Source organism: Myotis brandtii, unplaced genomic scaffold (genome assembly GCF_000412655.1).
Source record: "Myotis brandtii unplaced genomic scaffold, ASM41265v1 scaffold198, whole genome shotgun sequence".
Taxonomy (NCBI): Eukaryota; Metazoa; Chordata; class Mammalia; order Chiroptera; family Vespertilionidae; genus Myotis; species Myotis brandtii.
In genome coordinates this window covers 388,617-401,966 of record NW_005357380.1, presented here as the reverse complement: position 1 = coordinate 401,966, position 13,350 = coordinate 388,617, and the positions used below count along the sequence as shown (strand labels likewise).

The following is a 13,350-nucleotide window of genomic DNA, read 5'->3' as shown; positions in this document are numbered from 1 at the left end:
AGACCCTATTTCATTTATTTCTGCTATGATTTTTATTATTTCCTCCCTTGTAGTTACTATGGGCTTTGTTTCTTCTTATTTTCTAGCTCCTTTAGGTATGAGGTTAAGATTGTTTCTTTGAGATTTTTCCTGTTTCTTGAGGTGGCCTGTATTGCTCTGAATTTCCCTTTTAGGACTGCTTTGCTTTTGTCCTGAAGATTTTGGGTAGTTTTTTATTTTCATTTGTCTCAAGGTATCTTTTTATTTGTTCCTTGACTTCATTATTAACCTATTCATTGTTTCGTAACATTATTTGCATTATTTAGCCTCCATGCCTTTGTCTATTTTAGATTTCTTTATGGTAATTGGTTTCTAATTTCATACCATTGTAGTTGGAGAATGTGGTTGATATAATTCATTTTTTTAAATTATTGAGGCTTGTTTTTGTTTTGTCTTAACATGTGGTGAATCCTGGAAAATGTTCCATGTGCAAGTGAAAAGAATGTATATTCTGCTACTTTTGAATAAAATGCTTTGACAATACCAATTAAATTCATCAGGTCTAATGTTTCATTTAAGGCTTCTATTTCCTTATTGATTTTTCATCTGGAAGATCTATCCATTGATGCCAATGGGGTGCTAAAATCCTCTTCTATGAGTATATTACTTTCAATCTCTCCCTTTATGTCCATCAATATTTACTTTATATATTTAGATGCTCCTATGTTGCTGCATAAATGTTTAGAAGGGTTATATCCTGATGTTGGATTAATCCCTTTATAATTATGTAACATCCTTCTTTGTCTCTTATTATAGCTTTTGTTTCAAAGTCTATTTTGTCAGATATAAGTATTACTGCCCCAGCTTTTTTTGAGGTTACTACCTTTTTAATATGCCAGTCACTGTACCTCTTTAACTTGTTTTATCTTTACAATAACCAAGAGAAGTATTACACACATATTCTAAGAAACTGAGGTTCAGAAAGGTTACCTAATTTTTCTTGGGTTATAGAAGTCTTGATTAATCAAGTCAGAACTTAAACTCTTGTATGCCTGAATAAAATAGAAGCAAGGTGGTTATTACTAGTCTCTTTAAGTATTTTCTCTCTTATTTGTCTACTTTGGGAAATGGCCAGGTTGTTAAGAAAGCCCGCCTTTCATATATATAAATTTAAATGAGTACAGAGAGAGAGGGAGAGAGAGGGAGAGAGAGATTGTGAGGAAAAAGCATACTCATATCATCTCTATATTGAGCCACTCTAAATTATTATCTTCAAATAAAGAAAACTTATATTTTGGTAAAAACCTTATATTTTATGTTTGTTTCAACTCACAGACAAAACTTGATTTCTCTCTAAAAAGGGAAATATTAATCTCAATTATGTGTAGCAATTTATAATTTGCATGAAGTTCTGCTCCATGACAAAATATCTCTGGTCTCTGAGTGGGAGATCCAACAATGGGAAAGACACAATGGTGAAGAATATTCTTAGGAAAGATTTATAGAATTTTTAGTTAAGGATATTTCCCTTCACTCTTCTGGTTCCTGACTTAGCATTGCATGTATTAAATTATCAGTTTTGATAATTTAAATTAACTGCATCCAGTGTTTTATTTTTCAAAGCTACCGCTGCCATTATTTAACAACTAGGAGCCCAGTGCACAAATTTGTGCACCTTGAAAGGAACTGTGGGCTGCGAGGCTGTGGTAGGTACAGGGGCGGGTCTCAGCCCATCCTCTGCACCCCCGCCCAGCCCCTCCTGCCACAGCCCCCAGTCCTCTGTCTGCCTGACAGTCCCGCTCCCACCGCTGCTGCTCTTACTTGCTGGTGGCACCAGCAGTGGGTGTGAGTGGGGTGGGCACTGTCAGTGGGTGTGAGCAGCGGCTGCTGCCCAGATTGCCCCTCAGGAGTAGGGGGAGGTGGAGAAGCCCTCAGGGACAATCAGGGCTGGCAGTGGCTGCTCGCACCCGCTGATGGCACCAAGCGATTGGGACTGGCGCCAGGCACTGGCAGTGGGTGTGAGCAGCAGCTCCGGCACTGGCAGCAGGTGCAAGGGGGGCTGGTGCCAGCAGCAGGTGTGATTGCCAGGCAGGACCGTGGCGCATGGGAGTAAAGAATTTTCAGTAACCACCAGAGGCTCGCCCCAATGACAGCGACCAGAGCCTGCTTTGGTCTGGTGCCCCCACTCACCTGCTCCACTGTCCCTCTGGTGGCCAGGGCATGTCATAGCAACTGGTTGTTTGGTTGTTCCAGTTGTTCCGCCATTGCATATTAGCCTTTTATTATATAGGATTTTTACATATTATTATAAAACACCAAATAGGAGTTCAGAAGACTGCTCTTTACTTTCTTTGCTTTCTCCAAGCTTCTAAAATTCATAACCAGTCTTAGACTCCTTTGCTTGCCTGATATTGCTGCATTATAAAGAAAAGAGGCAATATAATTGAGGGCATAGACAGTAGAAGCATTTATAGAAAAATAGTAAATGCTTGAAGAATGTGAGTAAAGGATGGTAGATGTGGGTCAGCAGACTGATGGAGTGGAGAGTGCATGCTTATAAGATAGTTGCCTAAGTTATCATTCCAACTTCCATGTATCAGCCCTGCAACTAGCACATAAAATACATGGATATTCATCTTTTATTTCATTGCTGTTTGGGTTATGAGTTGTAAAACTTGATTGATATTCACTATATCTATCCTACCCTAGTTTATTATTGTAAAATATAGAGCCTATGAATGATGTTCTCTGGGTGCTATTTTGGCCAAAATTTACCTAGTAAATGTTGCGTGACTTTCTAGTTTAAAATATGCAGTGATTTGAATGAAATATATATTTTAGGTTCCAAGTGGCCCAAACATAGAGAGGGGGTCCAACAGACATGAATGCTATGATTAGTATGAAGTTTTTTTCTTATGCTAAGTTCCAACAAATAATGCAAAAAAAAGTTAGAAGTGGAAATGTAAAGAACCATACCACACAGCTAAGATGAGTAAGAGGATTAATAAGTGAGAGACTGTCATTTCTAAAGGGATTTTAAAGATTAGGAAATATAAAATTCTGATCATTAATTCAATAGATATTTATTTATGTCATACATGCTGAACACGCATCTAGTTTCTGATTTGCAGCAGGAACAAACTTGATTTCTTTTCTTAGGGGGCATACATTCCAGCAGAGGAGATGGAAAAGAAACTAATAAATAGGTGCATAATAAAATGTTATGCAGTGATAAGTGCTATGAGAATAAAAGCAAAATAAAGGGAAAAAGAGTGATGGAGGAGAAGGAAGGGTGAATTATATTGGATAGACTGTTCAAGGAAAACCTTAATGAGCAAGTCACACATAAACCAAAACCTAAATGATAGGAAGGAGTTAGCCCAATGAAGACCTGGCTGCAGAGATTTACCAGCAGGCATGCAAACAAGTTTGTGTTCATTGAGGAGCAGAAAGATGACCAGTATAGCTGGGAGTGAAGAAGGGAGACACTGGTAGAAGACGAAGTTACATAGAAAAGCAGGAGCAGATCCTATACCAGCAGTTCTCAACCTGTGGGTCGCGACCCCTTTGCGGAGTCGAACGACCCTTTCACAGGGGTCGCCTAAGACCATCGGAAAACACATATATAATTACATATTGTTTTTGAGATTAATCACTATGCTTTAATTATGTTCAATTTGTAGCAATGAAATTGGGGGTCACCACAGCATGAGGAACTGTATTAACTGCATTAGGAAGTTTGAGAACCACTGTCTATACAGACCATGTTAACACTTGCAGACTTTTTTCTAAATTATATGGGAAACAGATAATCAATCACTACTGTAAACCTGGATAACTCTATATAATCAATAAGATAACTGCCTGAGTAGGATTTTACTGATTAATCTATGTTAATAAAAATATGGGAACTTTTATAAAGACTAGGTTCCCTAAATTTTATTGTTCTCAAGCTTTGTTGAGAAATAATTGACGTATAATGTTTTGTAAATTTATGGTGTGCAAGTGATGATTTAATGCACATATATATTATGAAATGATTACCATGACAAGGTTAATTAATATATCTATCACCTCACATAACTATTGTAGTTTTGAGAATATTTAAATTTTATCATCTTAGCAACTTTCAAGCATATAATGCAGTACTATTAACTACAGTTACCATGTTGTATTAGATCCCCTGAACTTATACATCTTATAACCAGAAGTAAGTACCTTTTGACCAACATCTCCTCATTTCCCTCATTGCCCACCCCCTGGAAACTACTATTCTTTTGTTTTTATAAGATGACTTTATTTTTAGATTCTACATATAAATGAGATCATACAGTACTTACCTTTCTCTGTCTGACTTATTTTACTTAGCATAACACCCTCAAGGTCCATGCATGTTGTTGCAAATGACAGGATTTCCTTTCTTATGGCTGAATAATATTACATTTTCTTTAACCATTCATCCATTGATGGATACTTAGGCTGTTTCCATACCTTAGCTATTGTGAATAATGCTGCAATAAACATGGGAGTGCAGATGTCTCTTTGAGATCCTGTTTTCAATGTCCGTAACCCAGAAAAGGGATTACTAGATATCTGGTTGCTCAATATTTAAATTTTTGAGAAACTTCCATAGCGTTTTCCATAGTGGCTGCACCAATTTATATTCTCACCAACAGTCCCCAGTCCTCTGTCTGCCTGACAGTCCCGCTCCCACCGCTGCTGCTCTTACTTGCTGGTGGCACCAGCAGTGGGTGTGAGTGGGGTGGGCACTGTCAGTGGGTGTGAGCAGCGGCTGCTGCCCAGATTGCCCCTCAGGAGTAGGGGGAGGTGGAGAAGCCCTCAGGGACAATCAGGGCTGGCAGTGGCTGCTCGCACCCGCTGATGGCACCAAGCGATTGGGACTGGCGCCAGGCACTGGCAGTGGGTGTGAGCAGCAGCTCCGGCACTGGCAGCAGGTGCAAGGGGGGCTGGTGCCAGCAGCAGGTGTGATTGCCAGGCAGGACCGTGGCGCATGGGAGTAAAGAATTTTCAGTAACCACCAGAGGCTCGCCCCAATGACAGCGACCAGAGCCTGCTTTGGTCTGGTGCCCCCACTCACCTGCTCCACTGTCCCTCTGGTGGCCAGGGCATGTCATAGCAACTGGTTGTTTGGTTGTTCCAGTTGTTCCGCCATTGCATATTAGCCTTTTATTATATAGGATTTTTACATATTATTATAAAACACCAAATAGGAGTTCAGAAGACTGCTCTTTACTTTCTTTGCTTTCTCCAAGCTTCTAAAATTCATAACCAGTCTTAGACTCCTTTGCTTGCCTGATATTGCTGCATTATAAAGAAAAGAGGCAATATAATTGAGGGCATAGACAGTAGAAGCATTTATAGAAAAATAGTAAATGCTTGAAGAATGTGAGTAAAGGATGGTAGATGTGGGTCAGCAGACTGATGGAGTGGAGAGTGCATGCTTATAAGATAGTTGCCTAAGTTATCATTCCAACTTCCATGTATCAGCCCTGCAACTAGCACATAAAATACATGGATATTCATCTTTTATTTCATTGCTGTTTGGGTTATGAGTTGTAAAACTTGATTGATATTCACTATATCTATCCTACCCTAGTTTATTATTGTAAAATATAGAGCCTATGAATGATGTTCTCTGGGTGCTATTTTGGCCAAAATTTACCTAGTAAATGTTGCGTGACTTTCTAGTTTAAAATATGCAGTGATTTGAATGAAATATATATTTTAGGTTCCAAGTGGCCCAAACATAGAGAGGGGGTCCAACAGACATGAATGCTATGATTAGTATGAAGTTTTTTTCTTATGCTAAGTTCCAACAAATAATGCAAAAAAAAGTTAGAAGTGGAAATGTAAAGAACCATACCACACAGCTAAGATGAGTAAGAGGATTAATAAGTGAGAGACTGTCATTTCTAAAGGGATTTTAAAGATTAGGAAATATAAAATTCTGATCATTAATTCAATAGATATTTATTTATGTCATACATGCTGAACACGCATCTAGTTTCTGATTTGCAGCAGGAACAAACTTGATTTCTTTTCTTAGGGGGCATACATTCCAGCAGAGGAGATGGAAAAGAAACTAATAAATAGGTGCATAATAAAATGTTATGCAGTGATAAGTGCTATGAGAATAAAAGCAAAATAAAGGGAAAAAGAGTGATGGAGGAGAAGGAAGGGTGAATTATATTGGATAGACTGTTCAAGGAAAACCTTAATGAGCAAGTCACACATAAACCAAAACCTAAATGATAGGAAGGAGTTAGCCCAATGAAGACCTGGCTGCAGAGATTTACCAGCAGGCATGCAAACAAGTTTGTGTTCATTGAGGAGCAGAAAGATGACCAGTATAGCTGGGAGTGAAGAAGGGAGACACTGGTAGAAGACGAAGTTACATAGAAAAGCAGGAGCAGATCCTATACCAGCAGTTCTCAACCTGTGGGTCGCGACCCCTTTGCGGAGTCGAACGACCCTTTCACAGGGGTCGCCTAAGACCATCGGAAAACACATATATAATTACATATTGTTTTTGAGATTAATCACTATGCTTTAATTATGTTCAATTTGTAGCAATGAAATTGGGGGTCACCACAGCATGAGGAACTGTATTAACTGCATTAGGAAGTTTGAGAACCACTGTCTATACAGACCATGTTAACACTTGCAGACTTTTTTCTAAATTATATGGGAAACAGATAATCAATCACTACTGTAAACCTGGATAACTCTATATAATCAATAAGATAACTGCCTGAGTAGGATTTTACTGATTAATCTATGTTAATAAAAATATGGGAACTTTTATAAAGACTAGGTTCCCTAAATTTTATTGTTCTCAAGCTTTGTTGAGAAATAATTGACGTATAATGTTTTGTAAATTTATGGTGTGCAAGTGATGATTTAATGCACATATATATTATGAAATGATTACCATGACAAGGTTAATTAATATATCTATCACCTCACATAACTATTGTAGTTTTGAGAATATTTAAATTTTATCATCTTAGCAACTTTCAAGCATATAATGCAGTACTATTAACTACAGTTACCATGTTGTATTAGATCCCCTGAACTTATACATCTTATAACCAGAAGTAAGTACCTTTTGACCAACATCTCCTCATTTCCCTCATTGCCCACCCCCTGGAAACTACTATTCTTTTGTTTTTATAAGATGACTTTATTTTTAGATTCTACATATAAATGAGATCATACAGTACTTACCTTTCTCTGTCTGACTTATTTTACTTAGCATAACACCCTCAAGGTCCATGCATGTTGTTGCAAATGACAGGATTTCCTTTCTTATGGCTGAATAATATTACATTTTCTTTAACCATTCATCCATTGATGGATACTTAGGCTGTTTCCATACCTTAGCTATTGTGAATAATGCTGCAATAAACATGGGAGTGCAGATGTCTCTTTGAGATCCTGTTTTCAATGTCCGTAACCCAGAAAAGGGATTACTAGATATCTGGTTGCTCAATATTTAAATTTTTGAGAAACTTCCATAGCGTTTTCCATAGTGGCTGCACCAATTTATATTCTCACCAACAGTGTACAAATGTTACTTTTTCTCCACACTCTACCAATATTTGTTATCGCTTGTCTTTTTTTTTTTTGTAGCCATTCTAACAGGTGTGAGGTGATATTTCATTGCAGTCTTAGTTTGCATTTCCCTGATAATTAGTGATGTCAAGTAGCTTTTATGTACCTGTTGACTATTTGATATCTTCTTTGCGAAAATGTCTTTTTAGTTCCTCTGTCCATTTTTAAATTGGATTATTTGGTGGTATTTTTTTTTGTTTTTTGCTTTTGAGTTGTATAAGTTCCTTACATGTTTTAGATATTAACCCTTCATGAGGCATATTATTTGCAAAGATTTTGCCTCTTTATTTTGATTGCTGTGCAAAAGTCTTTTAGTTTGATGTAATATCACTGATTGACTTTTGCTTTTGTTGCCAGTGCTTTGGTGCTATGTTAAAAAAAAATGTTGTCAAGACTGATGTCATGGACATTTTTCCTTATGTTTTCTTTTAGGAGTTTTAAAGTTTCAGGTCTTCTATTTAAGTTTTTAAACTATTTTGGGTACATTTTGTGAGTGGTATAAAATAGAGGTCTAATTTTATTCTTTCATATGTGGCTGTTCAGTGTTCCCAACAACATTTATTGAAAAAAAAAACCCTATTATTTCCCTAATAATTTGAGTATTCTTGACTCCCTTGTCAAATATTAACAGTGCATACATGGGTTTATTTGTGGACTCTCAATTCTGTTCCATTAGTCTACAAATATAATAACACTTTTTTTCTCAAAGCCAAGGAATTAAACTTAAAAACAACTATTTACACCATCAATGTCTCTCTCAGTCTTTGCTCTCCCTGAGTCCTTATCTAAAGTGCTAGATATTATAATGCATTTTTTTTTGGCCTGGTACGGGCTCTATTTTGGCATCTAATGTTGGTTGATGTAATTGGAGAAGAAACACTGTGTAATGATTTACGGAGAGGGAAAAGAAAAGACACATGATGCTCATGAAAAAAATAATCATTATAAAGTGTTAAAATTTGGAAATTTTAGTATTGTTGCTCAGATAAGTCTGGCCATCTCACCTTCAAAAATGAGAGCTAGCATTTCTTATCTCTCAGAAGTTAATGCTAAAATCTTTCATGTAATTCCTGAATAGCTTTCAAAGGTGTTGAATTTGAAAGGTATAATTAAAACATTATTTTCTCTGTCTTTTTCTGCCATCTGTTAAGTTATAGGAAGAAAGAATTTTTTCTTTACCCAGTGAAAGTATTTGCTAGATCCTATCTAACAAAAGACAAAAAGGGTAATTAACCGTACCTCCGCTATGCATCCCATTGGCTAATCAGGGTGATATGCAAATTAACCACCAACAAAGATGGCGGTTAATTTGCATACGCAGGCTCCAAGTGGTGGAGCAAAGCCAAACAGCCCCAAAGCCGCCGAGCAGCAAGGCCTCACCGCCCCGGGATCAGCGGAGCCACGAGGCCTCCCAGCACCGGGATCAGGGGAGCCACGAGGCCTCACAGCCCCAGGAACAGCGGAGCCGCAAGGAATCCCAGCACTGGGATCAGCAGAGCCTTGAGGCCTCCTGGCACCGGGATCAGCAGAACCTCGAGGTCTCCCAGCACTGGCATCAGCGGAGCTGGGAGGCCTCCTGGTCCCTGGAATAGCGTGACAGGGGGCGGCGCCACAACCCCCTGATCGACCCTGCTCTGTGGGTGACAGGGGGCGGTGCCCCAACCCCCTGATCAGCCCTGCCCTGAGCATGTCAGGGGGCAGTGCCTCAACTCCCGGATTGGCCCTACTCTGTGTGTGTCAGGGGGTGGTGCTCCAACCCCCTGATCGGCCCTGCTGTGCTGACAGGGGGCAGCACCCCAAACCCCTGATCGGCCCTACTCTGTGCGTGACAGGGGGGAGCTCCCCAAACCCCTGATCGACCCTGCTCTGTGCGTGACAGGGGGCAGTGCCCCAACCCTCCAATTGGTCCTGTTCTGTGAGTGACAGGAGGCAGCACCCCAACCCGCCCCCCCATCAGCCCTGCCCTGAGGGTGACAGGGGGCAGCGCCCCAACCCCCTGATCGGCCGGCTCTGTGCGTGACAGGGGGCGGCACCACAACTCGCCAATCAGCCCTGCTCTGAGCCTGACCAGGAGCTGCGGGGCAGGCACCTAGGGATTGGGCCTGCCCTCTGCCACCCGGGAGCAGGCCTAAGTGAGCAGGTCGTTATCCCCCAAGGGGTCCCAGACTGTGAGAGGGCACAAGTGGGGCTGAGGGACACCCCCCCCCCCGCCAGTGCACAATTTTTTGTGTACCGGGCCTCTATTTTAAATATAAATTGTTCCTTTATGTATTAAAAATTCCCTCATACCTCTTTGAATCAAGGGATGCTGAGTTACTTTCAAACAAAAATTTAAACATTTTAGCTAAAAAAGTCAATGGAGAGATTCAATGCTATCATGAAAATGATAACAGAAAACAGAAAAAGTTTAAGTTTAGGTGGAAACTAGTGAGATAGTTCTGCTACAATTTACTATCATGCCTAATATGCATACATATTAGTATATCATTATTACTATTTTATGTCCTTCACTTTTCCACATTATGAATCTCTTCTGCTGGGATTTTCTTCTTTTCCCCAGTGATTTTGGGAAATTAGAAATATTAAAATGACTCAGATATACTGATTAACATTTTGTTTTTTCTGTTACCTACCAAAAATGACAGATTGAGATTCCTTTTCAAAAATGACTATTTTGCAGCCATTATTTATTTTGAAATATTCATTAATTTACAAAAAATTATTGAGTGTTAGGTAATTTTAAAGTTTCCTATTGAAGACATTATTGTAAGTAAAGTCCATTCCTTTCTGTTTTCTCCAACTTTCTGTCAGGGTCAAATATTTTGGCCAAATAATACTGCCATGGCATTTTAATTTTATTGGGAAAGCATAACTTTTAAGATAATTATGCCCTTTTGGAAAGGAGAGATTTATAAGAAACCTTATAGGTATCATGTTAGATATTTGACTCATCTACCTCCAGGACCAATGGACACTTTTTTACCCTATCCACAACTGTGGTGGTCAAATTGAAGTGAGAACTACCCAACTTCATACCAGCACAACCCAATACTCATCTCATCCTCAAACCACTTGCCTCTAAATTCATGCTCCAGGAATTTGCCAGGTGTGAGGTGCCATAAGACCTGATCTGTGGCTATGTATGCACAAACCATAGTGCAAGGAACTAAATGCCCCCTGGAGTAACATTATGCCAATTATAGACAGAAGCCAGTGCATGGATTCTTCTCCCTTTTTTGCCACACAGTCCTGTGATGCAATAGTTTATATGAATTTTCAAAAGATGATAGTAAAAGATTAAGCAATCTGTTGGGCTTGATACCCATCAGTGGGTATCCTATTATTCTTAATTAATATATCAACTGAGAATCACTCTTCTTTTTCTCCTACTTCATTTCCCTTTGCCCTCATCCCTACCACCATGAAATTGCATTTTCTAAAATTTTAATAACACATAACTTTTACATCAGACTTTACTTTCTGGGAGCCCAGGATAAGAAAGGGTATTGAAGCAAAAGCAATCAGACCTAATTTTTTTTAAGTGCTGCAATCTGACACAGACTCCTAATTTTCCTGTAAATTAGATGAGCATCTGTGGTAGTAATTAGGGCTGTTCATAAATATTCCAGATCTCATCATTCTCAGCACATGGTAGAATTGCACTTCCCAGTCTTCTTGAAATGTGAGCTGAACCTACATGTGTCTTTTTAAGACAGAAGCTTTAATAGCCGGTGCACGATTTTCCATATTTCCTTCCCCTGCCATACAGTTGAGATAAAATCTCTGGCACTATGATTCATGGCGACTTATTTTCACCAGCTTGGGAAATCACTAGTACAAGCTACTAGAACCATTTCCATATATGTCTTAAACAAAGAACATTGGAATATTATTGGCATCAGTGAATATTTTTTCAATTACTCTGAAATAGGTTTCTATATTGCTCTGTATTCTTTGACAAATTATTGACATTAAAACTTCCATTAAAAGTAAAACTCAAAATTAGATTTTTTTTGAACATGTCTTGATTTCCAATAGCAAGAAAACTTATGTGATAAAAACACATGTAATAAAAAACAATTTCTTCAGGAGACAAAATTGTCAGATAGATCTCATGAGCACATTCGGATGAGTAAAATCATATATCCTGGCAATGAAATGAATACAAAGCTCCCTTCTGTGGGAGAATTGGTCCCATTTAAAATCTTATAAAAGGCTCAAAGAATTTGTGTGAGATCTAATTTTTCATTTAGCAAAAACACTTGTTTTATCCTATGTTCATTAGTACTAGTATTTATTTTTGACCCACATACAAATAATAAAATCAAGACCTAATCTCCTTTGGCTTCCTCTGCCCTCCACTGTCATCTCCTTTTAGCCTCCAGGCAGTTTAAAAGCACAATACAACTTCCTTAAAAAAGTAGTAACAAATACCTGTTTGGTGCTTTCTGTGTTCTAGGCACTATGCTAACGACTCTTTAATACTTACAACCCTATGAGTTAGATATTAATGTTATCTCCATTTTCATCTTAAAGTTGCAGAAACTGAGGCTTAGAAATTTTGTCTCTTGTCCAAGGTCAAGAAATGAAACAGCCTAGTTTGAAGCTCAGGCAATGTTTTGTGAAACCATATCTATGGAATTTAACCCTTGGATTAAGTACTCAAGTGTTCCAAAGGAAAAGCCCGAGGGAGGAGAATGTGTGACCATTAAGAAACCTATTTCTGGGAATGCAAGCTAAATGCCTTAATGGCCAAACATATAAGTGGGAACCCTGGTGCAGGATAGTGGAAAGTAGTGTGGCTGTAATAAACTGAAGACAATATGTACTTTCTAACATCAGCCAAAAGAAACAGTTTTCAGCCAAAAGAAACAGTTTTCCATCTTGGCTTTTTGTCTTCCAAGAGTTGTCTTTTATTTCAATTAATACCCACATTGTTGTCGTTAAGTATGCCCAGTCCATTTAAAAGGGGAGAAGCACCAAATACCATAATTTTTCAGTGTTTTTTTAACAAAAAATGCACACACTTAATGTACATAATTTGATAATTTTGGACATATACATACACAGGTGGTACTATCATCAAAATCATGACCTCCAAATGTTTCCTTGTGTCCCTTTTTTGTCTGTGTGATAAGAACACTTAATATGATATCTATCCAAACAAAATTTTAGGTTCACAGCATTGTGTGGTAACTATAAGCACTATGTTGTACAGCAGACTTCTGAAACATACTCATCTTGTATAAATGTAACTTTATACTCATGGAAAAGCAACTCCCCATTTCTCCCTCCTCCCATCCCCTGGTAACTATCAATTTATTTTATACTTACTTGAGTTTTACTATTTTAGGTACCTCATTGAAGTAGAATCATGGAGTATTTGTCTTTTAGTTACTGGCCTATTTAACTTAGCATAATGTCTTCTAGATTCATCCATAGTATTGCTACTGGTAGTGTTCCCTCCCTTTGTAAGAATGAATAATATTGCATTGTATGTATATACCACATTTTATTTATTCATTTGTCTGTTGATGAACATTTGGTTTACTTCCTTGTCTTGGTTCTTGTGAATATTGCTGTAGTGAACATGGGAGTGTGGATTTCACTTCAAGATCCTTATTTCAATTGTTTTAAATATATACCCAGGAGTGGGATTGGTGGATCATATGGTAGTAGTATTTTTAAAATTTTGAGAAATTGTTTTCCATAGTGGTTGGGCAATTTTACATTCCC

The 13,350-nt window shown here is 38.3% G+C and overlaps 1 long non-coding RNA gene across 1 annotated transcript in view; it reads right to left on the bottom strand.

Annotated features, from left to right (window-relative positions):
• Positions 1 to 6,271: 6,271 nt before the first annotated feature.
• Positions 6,272 to 13,350, bottom strand: part of LOC106725923 — an 18,237-nt gene continuing 11,158 nt past the window's right edge. The window contains exons 2-3 of the long non-coding RNA XR_001361932.1: positions 12,087 to 12,088; positions 6,272 to 6,282 (exon numbers count right to left, since the gene is read on the bottom strand). This is a non-coding gene — a long non-coding RNA (uncharacterized LOC106725923). The remainder of the gene's footprint in view (positions 6,283 to 12,086; positions 12,089 to 13,350) is intronic.